The sequence below is a fragment of the Neomonachus schauinslandi genome, chromosome 1 (assembly GCF_002201575.2).
Source record: "Neomonachus schauinslandi chromosome 1, ASM220157v2, whole genome shotgun sequence".
Lineage (NCBI taxonomy): Eukaryota > Metazoa > Chordata > Mammalia > Carnivora > Phocidae > Neomonachus > Neomonachus schauinslandi.
The window spans coordinates 36,211,696-36,219,765 of record NC_058403.1 but is presented as its reverse complement, the minus strand read 5'-3'; the positions used below and the strand labels follow the sequence as shown (position 1 = coordinate 36,219,765).

Genomic DNA, 8,070 nt, shown 5'->3' with positions numbered 1-8,070 from the left:
AGGGTAATTTATAGTAATAAATGCCTGCAATAAAAAAGAGGAAGGATCTTAAATAAGTAACTATACCTCAAAGAACTAGAAAAAAAAATACTCATCAGGAGGAGGGAAATAATAAAGATTAAGCCAAAAATAAATGAAATAAATAATAGAAAATTTGACAAAACTGAAAGTTGAATTTTTTTAAAAGATAAAATTAACAAACCTTTAGCTAGACTAAAAGAAAAGTATACATAAAAGAGGAGACATTACAATATCACAATTTTTATTTTATAGAAATAAAAAGGATCAAAAGAAAGTATATGAATAATTATATACAAGGTATCTGGATATCCTAAAATAGAAACATAAAACTATCAACACTGACTAACGAAGAAAAAGAAATTAAAAATCTGAATAGACCAATAACTAATATGAAGGTTGAAGCAGTAATCAAAAACCCCCATTGAAGAAAATCCCAGGATTTGAAGGTTTCACTGGGGAATTCTACCAAAATTTAAAGAACAAATGCCAATCCTCAAAATCTCTCAAAAAAACTGAAACGAGGAGACTACTACTAAACTCATTTTATAAGGCCAACATTACTTGGATACCAAAGACAGATAAAGACACCACAAGAAAAGAAAACTACAGGACAATATCTCTGGTGAACAGAGATGTAAAAATCCTTAACAAAATGCTAGTAAAATGAATCCAACATATTAAAAAGATCAGGTACCTATGATGGGTTTTTAGAATATTGGTGAGGTTTGTTGGGGTGAGGTCCAGAGCTTACGACCAAAAGAATTCTTGAGACATCTTTGGCACAAAAAGTGGTTTTATTGAAGCATGGAGACAGGACCTGTGGGCAGAAGGAGCTGCTGCACTGGGGTTTGAGGGGTGACTGATTATATACTTCGGAGTTGGGGGAGGTAAGGAAAAGGGAGGTTTCAAAAGGATTTTCATATGTTAAAGAAGACTCACAAGATACTGGAGGCCTTGCCATTTTCAAGTTAAGGTTGTTTTTCCCTCTAGGAAGACATTAACATTAAGACAGTTGGGAGCTTCCTGGAGGAATATCACACATATCCCACCCAGGATTGGTGGGGGTGGAGTTGCAGGTTGTCAGCTTATGCTTTGTCCTTAGTCTTCTACTCCTTAATCACCATGGCCAAATGGCTTTTATTTCTAGGATGCAATGGTAGTTCAACATTTGAAAAATCAATATGGTACACCACAGATAGGGAAGATGGTGACTGGGTAGGAAGACCCTAGGCTCGTCTTGTCCCATGAACACAACTGGAGAACTATCAGATCATCCTAAATACCCCAGAAATTGACCTGAAGACTGAAAGAACAAACTCCACCTCAAAGAAGATAGGAAGTATGGAGATGTGGTTTAGGGAAGAAGCAGATCACAGGTGTTGTGGAGGGAGGGAGCCATGGTCATGGAGAAGGGTGAGAGAGCGGAGCACACAGGGGAATGTACAAAAAGATCATTTCCTGGAAGTAGTTTGGAAAACTAGAGCAGCTAAATTTTGTGAATTCTTGAAACCAGCAGGGCCTAAAGCCTGTAGTTTTAAAGGTCAATGGGCTTGGCTGGGATAGAGCCCTGAGGGCACTGCCCTACTCCTGGAGAGAAGGCAGGCAAACAACCCAACAACAGGAAAGCATAGAAGCAAAGATCTCAAAAACACCTGAGGCACACAGCGGGGAGATTATTCAATCTTCTTGGAGTGCTTCCCTAAGAGGCAAAGTTCAAGCAGACACCTCTCTGGGAACTAAGGAGCTAGACTGTGCCATTTCCCACCCCTTCCCTCAGCATAAACATAGAACCACCTGCAGGAAGAGGTACAGCATCTACACTAACTGCCTAACTTGCTTACACCAAACCTCATGCCCCTATGCTGTGGCAGGACTGGCCCTCTTAGTCAATCTTCCTTCAGTCCCAATGCAGCACGCCCCTCTCCCAGACAGTCCTGCCCACACCATGTCTCCTGACCAGATTTCTGTAGGGCTTCAGTCTCCAGGAAATGGTATTGGTCTCATTTCACAGTTAGGCCAGAGCACACCTAGTTAAGACTCACCATATTCAGGCCAAGGACCAACCACAGCAGGCAAGGAGAGCCTCTGCAGATGACTGACCTGCTCTCCAGAACAGAGCAGCCAAAACACAACAACAGAGACAATGCATCACAACCAGAGACACTCCCTGAAGTGCCAGCCTCTGGGCACTACATGACCTAATATATAAACCCATTACTTTCAGCAGCAGGAGACATAACTGGCTTTTCTAATACACAGAAGAAGGTAGACTTAGACAAAATGCCAAGATAGAGGAATATACCACAAATAAGGAACACGATAAGGCCACAGCCAAGATCTAAGCAAAACAGAACAATCATAAGGATATTTACCGGGCTTGAGAAAGAGTAGAAGACATCAGGGGGACCCCTACCACAGAGATACAAGTGTTAAAAAAGAATCATTCAGAGATGAAGAATGTGATAAATGAGATAGTAACAGTCTTGATGCAAGAACAGCAAGCTGATAAAAGCAGAGGAATAAATTAGTGATCTAGAAGACAAAATAATGGAAAATAATGAAGCTGAACAAAAGAGAGAAAGAAGAATTATGGAACTTGAGAATAGACTTAGGGAACTCAGTGACTCCGTCAAATGTAATTAACACTTGTATTATAGGAGTCCCAGAAGAAGAGAGATAAAAGAGGCAGAAAATTTATTTGAGGAAATGATAGCTAAAAACTTCCCTAATCTGAGGAAAGAGACATCCAGATCCAGGAGGCACAGAGAACTCCTGTCAAAATCAACAAAGCAGGCCAACACGAGACATACTGTAATTAAATTTAAAAAGTTTATGGATAAAAAATCTTAAAAGCATTAAGACAAAAGAAGTCCCTAACTTACAAGTAAAGACCCAGAAGCCTAGCTTCAGATTTCTCCACAGAAACTTGGCAAGTCAAAAGAGACTGGCACAATGTAGTCAAAGTGCTGAATGGGAAAAATCTGTAGCCAAGAATACTCTATCCAGCAAGGCTATCATTCATAACAGAAGGAGAGATAAAGAGTTTCCCAGACAAACAAAAACTAAAGGAATTTGTGACCACTAAACCAACCCTGCAAGAAATATTAAAGAGAATTCTTAGTGCAAAGGAAACACCAAAAATGACAAAGACTGGAAAGGATCAGAGAAAATCTCCAGAAACAATGGCAAACAAATAATAAAATCACACTAACTACATTTCTATCAATAATTACTTTGAATGTAAATGGACTAAATACTCCAATCAAAAGACAGGGTTTCAGAATGGATAAAAAAAAAAAAAAAAGACCCATCAATATCCTGCCTACAAGAGACTCACTTTAGACCTAAAGACACCTGCAGATTGAAAATGAGGCAATGGAGAAACACTTGTCATGCAAATAGATGTCAAAAGTAAGCTGGAGTAGTAATACTTATATTGGACAAACGACTTTAAAGCAAAGACTGTAACAAGAGATGAAGAGGGCACTATATCATAATAAAGGGGACAATCCAACAAGATCTAACAATTGAAAATATGCACCCAACATAGGAGCACCCAAATATATAAAGCAATTCATAACAAACATAAAGGAACTAATTGATAATAATACAATAATAGTAGGAGAATTTAACACCTCCCTTACATCAAAGGACAGATCATCTAAACAGAAAATCAGTAAGGAAACAATGGCTTTGAATGACACACTGGACCAGATGTACTTAACAGATATATTCAGAACATTTCATCCTAAAACAGCAGAATACACATTCTTTTCAAGTGCACATGGGACATTCTCCAGAACAGATCACATACTGGGTCACAAATCAGGCTTCACCAAATACAAAAAGACTGAGATCATACCATGCATGCTTTCTGACAATAACACTATGAAACTTGAAGTCAACCACAAGAAAAAATTTGGAATGACCACGAATACATTGAAGTTAAACAACATGCTACTAAACAATGAATGGTTCAACCAGGAAATCAAAGAAGAAATAAAAAAATACATGGAAACAAATGAAAATGAAAACACAACAGTCTGAACCCTTTGGATGCAGCAAAAGCAGCAAAAGCTCCCTTCCTAAGAGTGAAGTATATGGCATTACAGGCCTACCTCAAGAAGCAAGAAAAATATCAAACAACCTAACCTTATACCTAAAGAAGCTAGAAAAACAAAACAAAACAAACAAACAAACAAAAAACAACAACAGGTGAAGCCTAAAGCCAACACAAGGAAGGCAATAATAAAGATTAGAGCAGAAATAAATGATAAAGAACTTAAAAAACCATGGAACAGATCAATGAAACCAGGAGACGGTTCTTTGGAAAAATTAATAAAATTGATAAACCTCCAGCCAGACTTATCAAAAAGAAAAGATAAAGGAGCAAATAAATAAAATCACAAATGAGAAAGGAGAAATAACAACCAACAATCACAGAAACACAAGCAATCAAATATGAAGAAAAACTATATGCCAACAAATTGGACAACCTGGAAGAAGTGGATAAATTCCTAGAAATATATAAACTACAGAAACTAAAAGAGGAAGAAATAGAAAACCTGAACAGACTGATAACCAACAGGACATTGAATTAGTAGTAAAAAAACTTCCAACAAACAGAAGTCCATGGTCAGATGACATCACAGGTGAATTCTACCAACCACTTATAGAAGAGTTAATACTTATTCTTCTCAAACTGTTCCAAAAAAGAGAAAAGGAAGGAAAACTTTCAGATTCATTCTATGAGGGCGGAATTAACCTTATTTGAAAACCAGATAAAGATACCACTAAAAAAGAGAACTATAGACCAATATCCCTCATGAACAGGGATGCAAAAATTCTCAACAAAATACTAGCAAATGAAATCCAAAGATACATGAAAAAAATCATTTGCCACAATCAAGTGGGGTTTATTCCTGGGTTTCAAGAGTGGTTCAATATTTGCAAATCAATCAACATATACACCATATTAATAAAAGAAAGTGTAAGAACAATTGATGCAGAAAAGTCATTTGACAAAGTATAACATCCCTTCATGATAAAATCTCTCAACAAAGTAGGTTTAGAGACAATATACCTTATATAATAAAGGTTATATATGAAAAACCCACAGCTAATATCGTCCTCAATGGGGAAAAACTGAGAGCTTTTTCCTCTAGGGTCACGAACAAAACAGTGCTGTCCACTCTCACCACTGTTATTTTTTATTTATTTATTTAAATTCAATTAGCCAACCTATAGTATATCATTAGTCCCAGATGCAGTGTTTAACAGTTTATCAGTTGCATGTAACAACCGGTGCTCATCACATCACGAGCCCTCCTTAATGCCCATCACCCAGTTACCCTATCTCCCACCCGTCTCCCTTCCAGCAATCCTCAGTTTGTTTCCTATAGTTAAGAGTCTCTCATGATTTTTCTCCTTCTTTGATGACTTCCCATTCAGTTTTTCTTCCCTTCCCCTATGATCTTCTGTGCTGTTTCCTATATTCCACATATGAGTGAAATCATATGATAATTGTCTTTAACTGAATGATTTATATCACTCAGCATGATACCCTACTGTTCCATCCGTGTCAATGCAAATGGTAAATAGTCATCCTTTCTGAAGGCTGAGTAAATTTCCATTGTATATATATACCACATCTTTATCCATTCGTCTGTTGATGGACATCTTGGCTCTTTCCACAGTTTGGCTATTGTGGACATTGCTACTATGAACACTGGGGTGCAGGTACCCCTTCGGATCACTGCATTTGTATCTTTGGGGTAAATATCCAGTAGTGCAATTGCTGCATCATAGGGTAGCTCTATTTTCAACATCCTGAGAAACCTCCATAGTGTTTCCCAGAGTGGCTGCACCAGCTTTCATTCCCACCAACAGTGTAAGAGGGTTCTCCTTTCTCCGCATCCTTGCCAACATTTGTTTCCTGTCTTGTTAATTATTGCCATTCTGACTGGTGTGAGGTGGTATCTCATTGTGGTTTTGATTTGTATTTACCTGATGCCAAGTGATGTTGAGCATTTTTTCATGTGTCTGTGGGCCATTTGTATGTCTTCTTTGGAGAAATGTCTGTTCATGTTTTCTGCCCATTACTTGACTGGGTTATTTGTTTTTTGAGTGTTGAGTTTGAGACGTTCTTTATAGATCTTGGATACTAGCCATTTATCTGATATGTCATTTGCAAATATCTTCTCCATGCTGGTGGTTGTCTTTTGGTTTTGTTGACTGCTTCCCTTGCTGTGCAAAAGCTTTTTATCTTGATGAAGTCCCAATAGTTCATTTTTGCTTTTGTTTCCCTTGCCTTTAGAGATGTATCTAGCAAGAAGTTGCTGTGGCCAAGGTCAAGAGGTTGTTGCCTGTGTTCTTCTCTAAGATTTTTTTTTTTTTTAAGACACATTTATTCAGCGTCATGATCAGACTATTACATTTAGCAATCAACAGCATGGGTGCAAAAAAAAAAAAATACATTAAAACCCTTTGTTTGAATGCTTTACACTTTCCACAGAACAGAAACTAAAATAACCTGTTATACAATTAGTTACAAATACAGTCCTTGAGTTTTTTGCCCATACACATGAATATTGTCTAAAACATGTCTTCTTTGTAGCACCTAGGCCCTGCCACCACTGTGCTTGGCTGAGTTCACAAATATGCTGTAACCTGTAGCTTCTCTGTCACTTCTCTGGCTCTCCTCTTCTGCTAAGGTTTGTTTCCTGGCAGTAATTAAAACCTTCTGCCACTGCCATAGCTACTGCTGCTGCTGGAACCACCACAGCCACCTTGGTTTCATGGTTTGGCAAAGTATTGGCCTCCACCACCATAGGGGCCAGAGCTTCTGCCTCCAAAATTTCCTCCTTTCATGGGTCCAAAATTTGAGAATTGATTGTTGTAATTGCCAAAATCATTATAGCTCCTGCCACCTCCAAAATTGCTTCCATCATTACCAAATCCATTATAGCCATCCCCACTGCCACCATATCCACCACCACCTTGACTGCCACCAAAGCCACCTCGACCACGGAAGTTCTCTCCATGACCAAAGTTGTCATTCCCACCAAAACCACCTCCACGACCACCACCAAAGATTCCAGAACCACTTCGACCTCTTTGGCTGGATGAAGTGCTAGCCATCTCTTGCTTAGATAGGGCTTTCCTTACTTACAGTTGTGGCCATAAACAGTATGGTATTTTTGAATGATAATCTTGTCTACAGAGTCATGGTCATCAAATGTTACAAAAGCAAAACCTCTCTTTTTGCCACTGCCTCAGTCAGTCATGATCTCGATCACTTCAATTTTCCCATACTGTTCAAAATAATCTCTTAGATGATGTTCTTCAGTGTCTTCTTTAATGCCACCAACAAAAATCTTTTTCACATTTAAGTGGGCACCAGGTCTTTGAGAATCTTCTCTTGAGACAGCCCTCTTTGGTTCCACAACTCTTCCAGCCACCTTGTGTGGCCTTGCATTCATGGCTGCATCCACCTCCTCCACAGTGGCATATGTGACAAACTCAAAGCCTCTGGAGCACTTGGTGTTTGGATCTCTCATTACCACACAGTCTGTAAGCATTCTGCATTGTTCAAAATGGCTCCCCAGACTCTCATTGCTTGTTTCAAAGCTCAAACCTCTGATGAAGAGCTTCTGCAGCTGTCCAGGCTCTTTGGGAGACTCTGACTTAGACATGATAGCGGTGGGAGGGGAGACTTTAACGATGCTTACTCTGTGGCATCCATGGGCAGAAAGCTCTTCTCTAAGATTTTGATAATTTCTGTCTCACATTTAGGTTTTTCATCCATTTTGAGTTTATATTTGTGTCTGGTATAAGAAAAAGGCCCAGTTTCATACTCCTGCATGTGGCTATCCAATTTTCCCAGCACCATTTATTAAAGAGACTGTGCTTTTTCCATTGGCTACTCTTTCGTGCTTTGTCGAAAATTAGTTGACAATAGAGTTGAAGGTCCATTTCTGGGTTCTCTATTCTGTTCCATTGATCTATGCATCTGTGTTTGAGCCACTACCATACTGTCTTGATGATTAC

The 8,070-nt window shown here is 38.7% G+C and overlaps 1 pseudogene; it reads right to left on the bottom strand.

Moving 5' to 3' along the window:
* Positions 1–6,705: 6,705 nt before the first annotated feature.
* LOC110579753 lies at positions 6,706–7,715 on the bottom strand (annotated as a pseudogene).
* Positions 7,716–8,070: the final 355 nt, after the last annotated feature.